This window comes from Lepidochelys olivacea, assembly GCF_965140295.1.
Source record: "Lepidochelys olivacea isolate rLepOli2 genome assembly, chromosome: 2".
Taxonomy (NCBI): domain Eukaryota; kingdom Metazoa; phylum Chordata; order Testudines; family Cheloniidae; genus Lepidochelys; species Lepidochelys olivacea.
Genome location: NC_140412.1, coordinates 209,008,842 through 209,025,579, shown reverse-complemented (window position 1 = coordinate 209,025,579; position 16,738 = coordinate 209,008,842).

Below are 16,738 nucleotides of genomic sequence, written 5' to 3'. Positions count from 1 at the left end.
TCAAAGTTAACAAAGCAGGAAGGGGACACTCTATGCCATGTTTGTGTCACCGTGGCTCACTTTATTTTACCCTCTTCTCAGTAACTACATGGAAAGCTCAGGGAAACTAAAAAAAAAAAAAGAGTTCTCACAATGATCAGGAATGAGGGTAATGGTCATAGCTATGGCTAATGTCTGCTCTTCCAGGTGGAAGGGTAGTTAATTTAATAGCACACATCTGGAGGAAACCTAAGGAACACAGATATCAATTATCACTGCAACCGAAAAAGCAATCTAAAACATAGGTAGAAATAATCACTTTCACGCAAATTCATTAATAATCAACTTAGCACCAGCATGTGATGTAACAAATATGAAATCATCTCTTTTAATTACCAGCCAAGTTGTGGCTGTAATGGACAGACAAAACAGAAAGACATACATGCACCCTCTGGAAGGGATGCCTATGGCACATCGGTGGGGAAGTCTGTTCTACCAATATGTGTGTCCAGGAATGGAGGATGTTAGTGCCTGGGACTGTCAAGCCACATCTTTCACAAGCCATAACACTCTGTTAATAAATGTAAGGGAAGAAAGAGAAGTGGGATAAACAATGGTACTTGTTAGAGGCATTTGATTGATATACTTTCATCTTTGCTTTGTGGTATTTGAATGCACTCTGTGGATTGCCACAGAAGTATCACACAGCAAAAAGTTACACACAGAGAAAAAGAGAAGAGCAAAGCTTCCTCTGCCCTTCTTAAATGCCATTCTCAACCTCCTCTCAGCTCCTCTCTCCCCATTGTATAATGGCTTCAGTAGCTGCTGTCCAAGCAATCAGGCTCTTGCCTGAAGTGAGGACAAACGTGAGGGGCTCCTGATCCAGCTGCCTATTCAGCATTGTGATATCCCTGCAGCTTCCATCTCCCAGCTCTCGGAGATCTCCCCTCTATGTTAGAGCTACTGCATTAGAGCTACATATAGCAATATGGCTCTTTGGATCAGGAATGTAGTGATAAATTCAGATGTGCGTATATTGTACATTAGTGCTCTGTGATGTCATGACCCACTCGGAGATTGTAACTCATTCTGGGGGATGCCTGTAGTTCATATTCACTGATTGTTGCCTCCATGCATGAGGTAACCTGCAGACTAGGACTGTTATTTAAGTCTGGTCAACTGTAAACTCTTCAGGGGCCAGGGGCCATGACTTCTTGTGTTTGTACAGCACCTAATACGGTGAAGCCTTTATACTGATTGGGGCTTGGGGGCTCTAACACAATACAAATAAACAACAATTCATTAATAATACATCCTTTCTGTTTAGAGCTGCCAAAAAATGGGCCTGCTCTCAAATACATGTGTGTGTATTGTGCCTCCTCTGCTCTCATGCTTTGAAACCTTGGGCTTGCTCACCCACAGCTCCATGGAAGTCAATGGCTCTTTTGAGCAGTCAGAGTCTCTGAAAACAAGGTCCTCCTTAGGTCTTCTTCTCAGGATATGGTTGTGGTGTTTGATCTTATGAACTCGCTTTCCTCTGAGGCAGTAAATGTTCCTACAAGGGAATACACACTGTATGCATCTCTGGATTCTCCACATTTTGGCCTGCTCCCACCTTCAATGGAGTCAACGGGAGTTTGGCAGGACTGGGCTCTTTACCTGTACCTGGTGCTGACAGAAGCAGAAGGTGCGGAGTGTTAGTTGTGAGCTGACTAGCAGTAGCGGAAGGCATTCTGGAGACAGAGTCTGACTATCTCCCCTCTCTGAGCATAGTCTCAAGACCAGGTGTCACTTCACCCAGCATAGCCAGGGATATTTATTACAGGGGACATAGTGAGAATGCTTGAACTTTAGTTTTCACCTTAAGAGGGAGAAAGTGATCTTAATTATAAAATTCATGGTAAATGCCCTGTGAGTAGAAATGGGCCTGGATCAAAATTCAGGCTTCCAAATCTCCCTACTAGGGTTGCCAGGTGTCCGGTTTTCAACCAGAACATCTGGTCGAAACAGGAATCTGGCAGCTTCTGGTCAGCGCTGGTCTCCACCACTGGGGGGTGGGAAGAGCAGCAGCTGTGGCTGGAGCCACGTGGAGGAGTCTTCTGTGCTTGGGTTTCAGCCAGTGTCACTCACTAAGGCTTTGGAGGTTCTAGGTTCAGGCTCCAACCTGTTGGCTGGACCCCTGTACCCCAGCAGGGAGGTACTTAGCTCACTATGGAAGAGATTGTTAATGTCTCCCTTTAAGAGGGCAGAGTTATGACATCTCTTAAAAATGTGATTGTTAGACCTTTGCTCAAGAAATCATCCCTTCATGGTGGCAATCTCACCAGAGTCAGGAGTGACCAGGTCAAAGAGCATATGTGCTAATACCCTCTGACCCCAGGCCTTGCCCCAGAATGCTCCCTCTGCTGCTCTGGCAGCAAAGAATGTGCATAGTGTGAACTCAATGCATTTGTGGGGAGCCAGCAGTAGGACAGAATACTTCTTCTTGTTCCTCTTTATTCTGCTTGCACACAATTGAAAGGGCTGGTTGGAATCCGGACAGCCATAAATTAAAGCTGTATACAACTGAATAAAACTTGCAGAACTCTACTGCCTGAAGTGGTGGGAAGTGCGGAGTTACATACCACTTAGTAAATATGTGAACTGTCAAAGTCCATGAAATGAAAGATTACGACTGAACGCTGGGTAGGCTGATGGGACCGAAATTTTTAATGTGTTCCTACTAAGACATGAAAACTGGATTACTTCTGGACCCTGTCCCTGCTATTGGCTCTGTCAAACAAAACACATAAAATGTTGCGGCCATAAATCTTGACAAACCCACATGATACTCTGCTCATAGACCTAACCCAATAAAAGTAAGAAAAATATCACCACTAAAGCTCACCCTGAAGTGATAGGTTTTGGGCTATTACAAATGGAAATATCAGGAATGTTGGGCCTGAAGACAGCAAGAGATAAATAAATATAAAAGTCAAAAGGCAATGTTTACTACCCTAGGCCTCCTTTATCAATGCAGCACTAACATATCTTTACCTTCTTTGTTCCAGGTGAAAAAGCCTTTTGCATGTTGTTTGATGTTTTAATGTCATATGCAGTGTGTCCTTTTCTGGTTTATTTTGTAGAGTGTCCCACCGCAGATCATTGCATTTTAGTTCCAAAGCCCTGGAAAGATTTTCTGCAAAGACACGCCTCAAATTCTATTTCTTACTGAAGCTGTATCAATCACAAGAGTAAGATTTTGAAATGCTTACAGAAGATAAGCAAAATATTCATTAAAGGAAAAAGAAAAAATGTATTTTCCTATTATGATTCTCAGGTGCTTCCATTTGTAATTTAATACTTTGCCTACTTATTTATAATTATTTATATACTTATCTTGCGTTGGACCCCACTCAACATCAACCCAGGTTTGATTTACCGTGAAGGCAATTGAGCCTTCTGAACCAGTTTCTTACCAGACATGGAATTTGCACTGCAGCAGAATTTCGGTGGCGTTTTAGAGACAGTCCACTATGTCAATGTGGGGAGCCACAAACCATGACACAGATTGTTGAGGACTGCAAAATGACTCAACTTCCTGGAGGTCTTTGTGCCTTAACATTGTTGATAAGAACGCTGTGGCTTGGCTGGACCGGAGTGTGTACGCCAAATAAACAACTATGGCTACTCGCCCATATGACCGAATGGCCTCAGAGTTTGTGAGGGTTGAACAAATATTCCTTGATGCTTATTACAGGCAGGGCTCGTATTACAGGCAGGGCTCCACCTATGAAGATCGATTGACACTTCTCATTATAAGACCCTGTTTTCAGTTGCTTATAACCTTGCCAATCTTTGACCATTTGGAGTGAAAAATTCCATGCTGGATGTTTCCTTCAGGCTGGTTTTTGTTATTTGGAGGGTTTGGGGTTTTTTTTGCTGGCTGTGGGGGAGGTTGGAGGGACAGGGAGTTTCAGCCAAAACAGTTCAGCTATTTCTAATGGTGAGGCTAGGAGAAAATATGCTGAACAGGAAAACCCCCAGGCTCAATAGCCCAAGCTTGTTTATTTCCAAAGTTAAAATATTGCATAAGAACATAACAGCTTTCTTATTGGGTCAGATCACAGTCCATCTTGCCCAGTACCCTGTCTCTGACAGTGGCCCATAACAGAGCTTCAAGAGGAGTGTACAGAACAGGACAAGTATGGAGTGATCCACCCTCTCTTCCAGTCCCGGCTTTTGGTAGCCAGAGAGTTAGGTTGCCCCGAGCATGGGGATGCACCCTTTACCATCCTGGCTAATACCCACTGATGTACCTATCCTCCATTAACTTATCCAGTTCTTTTTTGAACCCAGTTATACTTTTGGCCATCACAACCTCCCAAGGCAATGAGTTCCACAAGTTAGTTGTGCATAGTGTGAAAAAGTGCTTCTCCTCTTGTTTGTATTAAATCAGTTGCCTATTAATTTCATCAGGTGTCCCCTGGCTTCTGTATTGTGTGAAAGGGTAAACACTTCTCTATCTACTTTTTCCACACTGTGAAGAGACATGCCCTCGTCCTGGTCTGAAGAAGGCTAATGAGCTCCTCTGGGCCTGCTCCAGGCTAACGAGACACACCTGCAAGGTTTGCTCAGTCTGGAGGGAGAGGACCTTAAAAGGGGGAAACTTGCCCCAGGAAGGGGTGGTGAACAGGGAAAAGGTTACTCTGTCCAGGGACTGCTGAGAACAGGGTGAGCCCAGACATGGAGGAAACAGCCATGAGACACACTGCTCCTGAAGCCGCCCTGACTGATGAAGAAACAACATGCCCCAAGAAGGGGGATTGAAGGTAAACCCTGAAAAGGGGGCGTAGACTCTGTTAGACCAAGCCCTTAGAGCTGATTCTCTAGGTGCTGCCTGAGAGACTGTTGGAGGAACAAGAGCCAAACCCTGGCCTGTGAGCAATAGCCTGCAGAGAGATTCATTTTTTAAATCTGAGAGTAAATTAATGGGGGAGGGGGGGAATTGATATTCACCCAGCTCTAGTTAACAACACAAGAAAGAAGACACTTTTTTATAAACCTCCAGTGTAAATCAAGAAGAGTGACCATATTTTCCAAATAAAGCACCAGGACACTTTTTGTGATGACTGTTTTTAGGGTCACAAAATAGTCATATAAAAGACAACTATTTTAAGAACGCAGTGTTGATGTTGCTCGCCCTGGCTTCTGACTCAACAATGACTTGTGGGTATTTCTCAGAGTGGAGGACTTTTTCCAGTAATTTAGTGTATGAATGAGTTTGTCACGACACATTGACCAAGTGTTGCTAACATTCAGATTGAGCAAAAACAGCTTTGGTGGTGTGTACACTTATTAGAATATTTTCGTCACTCCAAACCATTCATCACATTGAATGTTCCACTGGACTCTTTGTTACTTGTAAAAACAGAGCAAATTCTACTCTGTACATCTTGAGCACACACAAAAAGCTAATGCTTTTATTACATGAAAAACTGGGACTCCGTGGTATCCAGAGGTTCCTGGGACATGGGGACATCATATGAAAAAAACATCCTTATCTTGGAAAAAATGGTATGAATCATCAACTTAAAAATGTCTCCATTGAAGTCAAGGGAATTTAATAGGAATATTTACATGAGTAAAGATTACTCAAATAAGTATTGCAGGACTAGGCCCTCTCAGTGTTAACCCAGGAAATAGCCACTTATTTGACATCTGTAGGTGGACAATGAAAGAAGACATGTCTTCATTTTAAGGAGAATTGTATCGGATACACAACTTTAGAAAATCATTTTCCTACCCATACGTATGAAAACTCTGCCCCTCCCTCTCGTCTGCTTCTGTGTCTTGTTGCATTGAATTCCTTTGCTCCAACGGCGATGCCTCATCTGCCCATTTGTCAGATGCTCCTATAAATGTGCCTGTGCTTTCATCCTCAGAGCCCCTTACACATAGGATGCCTTCCCTGAACTGATCCATCAGGCCACATCCTCCTTCAAACCCCAACTTGATGCCAACCTCTGCCACGAGGCCTGTAAAAAATAAATCTGCCAGCTAATGATGGCCGATTGAGTGGTAGATGGGGATAGTTGCCTTCCTGTTTTTACATTAACTGGTAAAATACAAATGCATATGTGCATAGACAATGTATGTATTTGATTGATGCCCATTGTCCCTACCCTTTGTAGGTCACTTGCCCCATCCTGCATTGAGAACCAGCAACTGAACTTGCGCAGCTCACTACACATTGCAGGATTAGAGCTTTAAATTGTAAACTCTTCAGGGCAAGGACTGTGTCTTCGTATGTGTGTGTAAACTTAAAGCATCTAGCATAATGGGGCCTTGTTCTTGACTGGGGCATGACTGCACTATAAATATTAAAACATAATAATTTTGAGAGCCATCAAACAGGTACTGATCAAGTTTTCGTGACTACTGGTTGTTTTCTGTAACATTTAAAACCAACACAACTAGGCCTTTGGAAAAAGCAAAAGCTAAAAGATGTAGAAACAAAATGTTTCTCTTATTAAATCCCATTATGTTAGAGATGTTTTTTCAATTCCTACTTTAATGAAAGGCCCAGATTTCCAGGACCAAATTCTTATCTCGGTTCTTATTAATTCTCTCCCTTTTGTTTTCTGGATTTCACCCTCACACCCTAGAGTGTGTATTGTATAATAATTGGGTAGTATCCCTTTAAATAGTTTGTGAAACCTCCCATAGTACTATCTGAGTTCTACCTTTAGAATCCTGCCAGAGCCGTACTGTGGGTGAGTGGCAAGGACTTACATGCTGTGTATAGTTAATAAAGCCAGTCATTTGGACTCCGCTCTGCCCATACGGTTCCTTCGCATTACACTTGTGTGTAAATAACAAAAGACACAGCTTGCCTCTGTCAAGGTCCTCATCTTACAGTCCTTCTCATTAGTTCTCTGCCCTGCTGTAACAGCAACAAAAAGGCCCTAGCCATACACACTGTGCAAAGGATCAGAATGAAAGCAAAACAGGTTCAGGACACAAGTGGAAACATTTACTATTTTTTAACAATGGTGGGGGGGGGAGAAGGGGAGAGGGAGCTATTTGCTTGTATTGTTAATTATTTTTAATTTATAGAGGTGTTAACCCCAGTGCCTTTGCCACAGACCAACTCATATAGCGTCATTCTGCTTCCCTAAATTCCCTCTGCAGTTGCCTTTGATCCAGTGGTTCCAGCACCACGCTGGGACTCAGGACACTTAGGCCTGGTCTACACTGGGGAGTGGGGGGGAGATCGATCTAAGTTACGCAACTTCAGTTACGTGAATAACATAGCTGAAATTGATGTACTTAGATCTACTTACTGCGGTGTCTTCACTGCGATAGGTCGACTGCTGCCACTCTCCTGTTGACTCCACCAGCGCTTCTCGCTCCGGTGGAGTACCAGAGTCAACGGGAGAGTGCTCGGTGGTCAATTCAACCCCCACTGGATCTATCACTCCGGAGGTAAGTGTAGACATGCCCTTAGGTGCAACACTCTACTCTGCCACAGACTTCCTGTGTGACCTTGGGCAAGTCGCTTAATTTCTCTGGCCTTCAGATCCCCATCTGTAAAATGGGGATAATAGCACTTCCCTACCTACAGGGGTGTTGTGAGGATAAATACACTAAAGAATTTGAGGTGCTCAGCTACCAGTATAAGTACCTAAGGCAGACAGGCATGTATCCCTTGCTTCCTGACCCAGAGTGCTGTGAAAAGTTGCTCTGCATTCTTGAACAGTTGCTGGCAACTCCCAGAATTTAATCCTGTATTTCACTAAAAGTGATTCAAGTGATTACATGAGATGGGGCCTGTCAAAATAGAGCCTCTCCCTCCTCAGAGCTGTGAGCAACCTATCCTGAAGCAAGCAAAACAAAGTAACTCTTCCTCTGTGTGAGGTACAATAAATTGGTCAACAACAACAAGCAGCCTGCCAGGGTGTTACAATACTTCATAGATTTTGAAGTAAAAGCTTCCTCTGCTGGAACTCAAGCAGGGGAGTGACTTTTCTATTCCTCCTCTTCCCCCTCTCCCTCCCCCAGCATAGTTTTGTCCCTACCAGACTCCTCCCAGTGCTGCCTTTCTCCTCCTTTTATATCCCGCAGCTGTGCTTGATCAACTATTGAGCCCAGCTGCCTCTGCTCCACATCCTTTAATCACTCTGGTTCCACACCTCCGCAGTGCTGATAGGAGAATAGAGGGTTGGATGTACACCACGCCGGTGTATCTGAGGCCCAACAGCCCAGGGGAGTACACCAAGTGGTGTGCATCCTAACAGAGACCCAGTTTGGCTGTCACTTACTACCAAGCCTCATGCCTGGTACCATGAGTACCCCCCATGAGTACCCAATGAGGCTACTCATGGTAGTAAACATTAGGCTCAATGGAAAGTGTTTCCAGAATCAGGCCCTTTGGTCAGTCACATTCCAAGGGTCAGTTTGATCCACAAGTATGCAAGAAGGGCGAAGGTTCAAGGCAGACCTCCCCACCAACACACAGTTATAGTCCCTGTTCTTCCTGGGGCTAGGGACTACTCCATCCTCCCTCTGGTGCTCAAGACACCTCAAAGGGGACAGAAGGAATTCTATCCTCCGAGACTTTCAGAGGCACAGATTGCTAAATTCCCAAGGGGAATATGCTGTCCCCTCTTTTAAACACCACAATCCCCTAGAGCTAACTACAGCTCTCTGACATCATGTTAAAGATGGAAGTCCTTGTCTACACTCAGTGCTAAGCACTGTTTAACATGGTGTCAGTTAACATGTGTCCCACGATAATGTAGCATTCCAATGTTGACGAGCCCTTAGACAGGCAGAACCCATCTCAGAATTTCCTCTGGGGCAGCATGGCTATGCACTACCACCAAAGGGGCACAGTTGACCCCCAAATGTATTTTTGCATAAATGGCTATTGATTTTAAAACAGTGGCACAGAATTATACATAAGAATGGCAAACTATGGCCAAGCAGCAATATACATATGTTTGACCAAACTAACAATAGTTCTTTGCTGCTGCACCAACTCTGTAATGATTTCCTGCAACTTTCACCTGCACATCTGTGTTTGCCTTTAGACAGATCCACTGTGGCCTGGTAGATCGAGTACTAGACTCAGAAGACTGAGGGGTCTATTCCTGGCCAGCTGGGGGTCCCTGTGCAAGTCACTTCAGCTTTCTGCATTTCAATTTTCCCCGTCTGCAAAATGGGGGTACTGATACTAACCTTTCTTGTGAAGCACTTTAAGATCCACTGACGAAATGTGCTGTCTAACAGCTAGGTATTATTATTGCCATGAAATGCTTCCTTGTAAGTCATTAATCTTATAACTACAATGTTCATAAAAAGCCATTTCTACCATGTCAACCTCCCACTCTTGTCACATTTCCAACATGGGATGCAGGAGACTGTATTATTATAACTTTGGTTTTGGGGCTCTACTTTGCTTTGCCTCATGCTTTAGGATTGCCGTAAATGAAGCACAGCTATCCACTGGCCGTAAAGCTTTCACTTGGTGTAAATCTGAAGAAACTGCCCCACATGAATAGTACATTCTGGTACCAAACAAGGTAATGAAAAAATAAATGCCACTGTGTGTGCTACCTGATTTGACACAGCTTGGGCTGATTTTATTTGTACACACTGAATTTATGTAAGAAAGGCTTGGAAAGCATGGAGTGACATTTGAAAAGTTTATTTTCCCAAAATGACATATTGCACCGTTCTATTAAGGTTTCACACCTCAGGCTGAAATGTAATGTTTGCTAACAAAATAGTTTATTGGATTGTGAATAATTTCCCCTTTAAATAAAACCAATGTATTTTGATATTTTGCTAAACATCTGGAACTTTTTCTCTCCTAAATTCATTAAAAAGTTGCACCCGGAATGGAACTAGAAGCCTAAAAGAAAGCTCACAGTCAGTGCTGGGCCAGAACAATGCAGAACGAGTGCGGAGCCACAGACTTCAAAAAGTTCATGGAGGGCAATACGAATAACAAGGATGAAAGAGTGGGGCTAACCTACTAATGTATTATGGGCCTGATCTGAAGCCCAGAAATCAATGGGAGTTTTCCCATTGACTGGACTGCAATGGGATTTGGTTCAGGCCCTCTGGACTAAGTCCAGCCCCCCCTTTCTGTGCGCATGGAAGGCTTCCCCCAAAGCAAGACTGCTGTGGTACCAGTATGACTTTGGACAGGATCTGGTGAACTATGGAATGCAGATCTCTTGGGTCTCCTTGCAAAATGCCATGCACCAGTGACTTGGGAGCCAGGGATTGCTGGAGCTGGTGGATCTACTGCATCGTCAGCCCCTTCTCCTCATCATTAGTCAGTGAAGATGCATGGAGGACACTCCAGTCATTTTACAGATTTTACAGTCTGAGGAAGTCCTATGCCCAAGGGATATGTGATAGACAGGATTTATGCCTCTATGCTGTAGGTATTGGACAGCTAAAGTAAATTATTGCAATTTTAGGGTTCATCTTATGAATTCATTCAAATATCTTCTGCTCAAAATTTAATATCAATTGTTTAATTTTATCTGATGAAATTCATCTAACAATCTTTAAGAAGCAATTAATTTCTCTTAAATGGGCACTGATTAGCCCCAGCCGGAATCTGGACAGAGCTGTGAAGTCAACAGAACTGTGCAGAATTCTCATGGACTTTTGTGCAATGCTTTTGGCATTTTGTTTTGCATGATTTCACATATTCTGCATTTCATTTTATTAAAATCACGATGTTCTAATAATTTTACTTCACTCTTGCATAATGCTTTACAGTTAGAGATCTCAGAGCACTTTACAAAAGAGGGTAAATGTCATTATTCCCATTTTACAGATGGAGAAACTGAGCTCTAGGGTAGCAAAGTGACTTTCCCAGGGTCTCACAGGAGGTCAGTGGCAAAGCCAGGAATAAGACATGTGTCTCCTGATTTCCATTCCAGTGCTCCATCTATTGGACCACGTGCCTCTAAAACTTGAATTTCCACATTTCTTCAAAGCAAAGCCAATTTCACTCAAAACAGGCCCCTTTTCACATGCAAACAATCATGGAGTTTAGCAAATTTTTGTCACTGATATGAGTCCATGTCACTGAAATGAACCTATGGTTCGAGTAGCTCTGTATTTCAATATGAACATATAGCACACATCTGACAAGGAATCGGTAGTCTCCACCAGTCCAGTTCTTAGTGAACAAGTAAATAAACCCCAAAAATCACGATCACAACTGAGACTAATTGACCCCCTTGTCCTCAGTCAGAGCAGAAATTCCCAGAGATGAAAGAGCCAGGGGTACTGAACTGTTCTTTTACAACTGCAGGTGATAGCTCATGGGCAGGGTGGAGGAGGCACATTGGGGCAGCAATATGGAGATGGGGCAGCAATATGGAGATGCTTGTACTGCTCCTGTACCTTTTCTGTGCACTCACAGGGGACTTAATTCCCCAGAAGGGTCAATTCAGCACCTTTCATGAGCACAACAAAATATTGTAAAGAGGGAGGTGGGGTACTGTACTAACTAACACAGTTGGCAAAATACAAGTTAGCAGATTTTATTTTGCTGCTACCAGAAATAACTGAAAATATTTTTTTTTCTGGCTGACAAAGATCTAATTATTTTGCGGAAGCTGGAATGCATAATAACATTCAAAACAGTGTAAGTGTTTCTTGGTATTGTTGCTGCTTACTGCTCACAATTTGTACCACATACATATAACCCAGATGATCTTACTCTGCAGTAAATTTTAGACTGTTGTTGGGTTTCTTACCTCATCTTGACTGGAATCAGTAAATGAGCTTTGGAGAAAGAATCTAAAGCAATTTGCTGCATATCTTCAGAGAACAGCGAGCTTTAAGCCAAGTGTGAACTGTCCCAAACCCAGCTGAACAGGTGTGCATTTCCATAATGGCTGCAGGATTCAGAAGAGCTGTGGTGTTTTGTTGCTAGCACTTTGGAAGAGAATTAGTAATGTTCATGTGCTCTGTCCTAGTGATTGAAATAAATTACTTTGGTTAAATTGCTAAGCAGGTTGACCCATCTGTTGGCCCATGAATGCTCAGATTCTCAGAGGGTTTATTATTCCAAATAATGACTGCCATATGCAATGGTAAACAGTTTTTAACATGAACTGAAAGATTCTGTGCTACTTTTGAAGGCAATTTATAAAGCTATTCATGTTCCCCCTCAAGAATCTGCCCTTCAACTAAACTTTCAGAAAGTGATCCTGACCAGTCCATGCTGACACAGATGTTGTATTGCTTTTCTGTGAAAGCATAGTTAAAGCTACACCAGGCATCTGGCTCATCCTGGCATTCATTCTTTAGGGACAGAGCAGTGTGAAAATTATGAATTACTACAACCAGCTGGGTGTCCCCAAACAGCGCCTTGCATCTCCTGATTTGTCTATTTATTTATACAGAGCTCCTACCATAAAACCTGAGCCACAGGAGCAATCAATATTTTAAAACGCCTCTTATGAAATAAATCGAGCTGACACAATGTCCACAGTTACACCCACCCACACCACAAAAAATGAGACTTTCCCTGTTCAACTCCCTGTGCTCTTCCGAAGAAGTTGGACCAAATAGATTTGTTGAACATCAACAAATTCCAGCTCTGTCAGACCTCAGGAGGAAGCAGATTCCAGAGCTGAAGGCTCTTGAGAATATTCTGGCAACAGTTCCCAGATAGGTTTTAGAGTAGCAGCCCACGAATATAATATAGTTCTGTAGTGACCTAGAATCCTATTTTCGACGTCTCTGACTCAAGGAATATTTCCAACACACCTCTGAACAACATATTAACCCACAGAGACCTTCCTACCAACACTACAAAAAGAAGGATTCTGGGTGGACTCCTCCTGAAGGTCGAAACAACAGACTGGACTTCTACATAGAGTGCTTCCGCCGACGTGCACAGGCTGAAATTGTGGAAAAGCAGCATCACTTGCCCCATAACCTCAGCCGTGCAGAACACAATGCCATCCACAGCCTCAGAAACAACTCTGACATAATAATCAAAAAGGCTGACAAAGGAGGTGCTGTCATCGTGATGAATAGGTCGGAATATGAACAAGAGGCTGCTAGGCCGCTCTCCAATACCACTTTCTACAAGCCTTTACCCTCTGATCCCACTGAGGGTTACCAAAAGAAACTACAACATCTGCTCAAAAAACTCCCTGAAAAAGCACAAGAACAAATCCGCACAGACACACCCGTAGAACCCTGACCAGGGGTATTCTTTCTGCTACCCAAGATCCATAAACCTGGAAATCCTGGACACCCCATCATCTCAGGCATTGGCACCCTGACAGCAGGATTGTCTGGCTATGTAAACTCCCTCCTCAGGCCCTACGCGACCAGCACTCTCAGCTATCTTCGAGACACCACTGACTTCCTGAGGAAACTACAATCCATTGGTGATCTTCCTGAAAACACCATCCTAACCACTGTGGATGTAGAAGCCCTTTACACCAACATTCCACACAAAGATGGACTACAAGCCATCGGGAACAGTATCCCCGATAATGTCACGGCAAACCTGGTGGCTGAACTTTGTAACTTTGTCCTCACCCATAACTATTTCATATTTGGGGACAATGTTTACCTTCAAATCAGCGGCACTGCTATGGGTACCCGCATAGCCCCACAGTATGCCAACATTTTTATGGCTGACTTAGAACAACGCTTCCTCAGCTCTCGTCCCCTAATGCCCCTACTCTACTTGTGCTACACTGATGACATCTTCATCATCTGGACCCATGGCAAAGAAGCCCTTGAGGAATTCCACCATGATTTCAACAATTTCCATCCCACCATCAACCTCAGCCTGGACCAGTCCACACAAGAGATCCACTTCCTGGACACTATGGTGCTAATAAACGATGGTCACATAAACACCACCCTATACTGGAAACCTACTGACCGCTATGCCTACCTACATGCCTTCAGCTTTCATCCAGACCACACCACATGATCCATTGTCTACAGCCAAGCTCTATGATACAACCACATTTGCTCCAACCCCTCAGACAGAGAAAAACACCTACAAGATCTCTATCAAGTGTACTTACAACTACAGTATCCACCTGCTGAAGTGAAGAAACAGATTGACAGAGCCAGAAGAGTACCCAGAAGTTACCTACTACAGGACAGGCCCAACAAAGAAAATAACAGAACGCCACTAGCCACCACCTTCAGCCCCCAACAAAAACTTCTCCAGCGCATCATCAAGGATCTACAACCTATCCTGAAGGACGACCCATCACTCTCACAGATCTTGGGAGACAGGCGAGTCCTTGCTTACAGACAGTTAGACAATTCAAGGGACTGTCAGCTCGAGTGTCCCAGACAATATCAAGTGCCGGGATAGAATGCAAAGATAAAGGAAGGGTTTGATTCAGTGCTGGGATGTGCAGCTTTCCAACAACACATCCCAGGATGGAGGGACTTTGACAGTGGAAAGTCTGTCTAGAAGAGGAATTGTAGTGTCATATGGTGTCTATGATGGAGTCTATGACGTGGTGAGTGCAGCCCCGTTTAACAGGGCAGTGTTGGTTAGAAAATGGGCACTATCAGATCACCCCCATGGGCAGCTTTTACCAGTCAGTCTGCCATTAAGCCCCTTATTCCAGTTAAAGCTGTTCTTAGTTGGTGGACCCTCAGCAATGAGTAAGCAGCAGTGCAAAATCACCGTCTGTCCTCCCTTGAAGGAGAATCCACCCTGGGGCATAGCAGCCCTGAACTGGGGTGTGTCTATACATGTGTGTGTGATCTGCCATGTCAGATAAACTGAGCCCAAGGTCTTTAATATATACAGCATCAAACTTATCATAGGCATTACAGGATAAAGTCTATGCCTCTGTGTTGGATCTGAGCACCTCCTTTTGTTTTATTGGTCACTATTGCTTATTTTCTATTATATTTCTGTTTCCTGTCCTCTTTCTTGACTTCTCTCCTTTAGGAAAGGGCTGAAGGCCAAAAAATTTGCAAGAAGTTCTCAAATGGGACTCAGAGTAGCAGCCGTGTTAGTCTGTATTCGCAAAAAGAAAAGGAGGACTTGTGGCACCTTAGAGACTAACTAACTAAGCATAAAGCTTATGCTCTAATAAATTGGTTAGTCTCTAAGGTGCCACAAGTCCTCCTTTTCTTTTTTCAAATGGGACTATTTTTTAAAAAAACTGCTGGGACTCTTTTGTTTCCATTGGCTTCCTTTGCATTTAATTTAGACCATCCTCATTTTGGAATCCCCAGACAGAACACACATTCTATTCATACAAGGCCTATAAACCACATTAAGACCATAGAGCATCCATGATTTGTTCATGATGTTAACAATGACTCACCGTGGCTAGATTGCAGATGTTAAATTGCTGATGGATGGCCCCCATCCAGCACATGGCTGACTCTTCTGGTATTCAGCTGAAGTATTAATCATGTGTGGAAAGATCTTTTTTGTTTTGGTTTGCTTTGGTTTGTCCCTGTGAATAATGAAATGTGTAATACAGTATATTGTACTTTACAAGCTCTCTGAATGAATTCTTTTCTACAAGAGAAAAGAATAATGCTATTAAAGGAATAAAAAGTCCTGTACATGACATGTTGACATATTAAGATTTTATGACTAGCTAAATTAATAAACTTGCATTGATTTATGCCCATGCAAAGGGCCTTTCTTTGAGGAATCAGAAGGAATAGGAAGAGTACTCATCATGGAAATGATCTATCTGTTTCCCTTCTTTTTTAGGGCCAGACCCAGACAAGAAGTTATTGGCTTGGGCAACAATTGTTTGTGAAAAATACAAGTGTAAGAGTATGTGAAGCAAGAGGACAAGACAAAGCACAGGATTAAACTGATTGCTAGTTTGGAGTTTTGGATGCATTTTTTCCTCAGACCGTATTGGTAGAGACCTATGAAAAGATTCCATCTTCTACTCCTGGGGGAATTCTGCACCAAAAAATTAAATTCTGCACACAATATTTTAAAATTCTGCATGTTTTATTTGTCAAAATAATGCAGTATAATTACTCTTGTTTCCATTATTTTGGTAATTTATTTAAACTACAATACAATGGATGGAGAATGGGTAGGAAGCATTGGAGGAAATCTCCATCCTTCCCTTGCCTAATAGTAATGTAACTAGGTTTGACCTTTTATTTCTAGTTATTAGTCAACAAATACATGCAGCCATATGCTCAGTGTTACATCATAGGCAACTGAAGAGCAAGTGAGGGCTGGAGAATCAAACTCACTATTTATATTGGCTACTGACCATCTCCAGAAAGGTTAGTAGCAAACAGTTCATGGAGCACATTTTGATAGGAAATTTTTTCAGTACAAAAATTTGGAACATAAGAACAGCCATTCTGGGTCAGACTAAAGGTCCATCTAACCCAGTATCCTGTCTTCAGACAGTGGCCAATGCCAAGTGCCCCAGAGAGAATGAACAGAATAGGTAATCACCAAGTGACCCATCCCCTGTCACCCATTCCCAGCTTCTGGCAAACAGAGGCTAGAGATACCATCCCAGCCCATCCTTACTAATAGCCATTGATGGACCTATCCTCCATGAATGTATCTAGTTCTTTTTTTGAACCCTGTTATAGTCTTGGCCTTCACAACACCCTCTGGCAAGGAGTTCCACAGGTTGACTGTGTGTTGTGTGAAAAAATACTTCCTTTTGTTTGTTTTAAATCTGCTGCCTATTAATTTCGTTTGGTGGCCCCTAGTTCTTGTGTTATGAAAGGGAGTAAATAA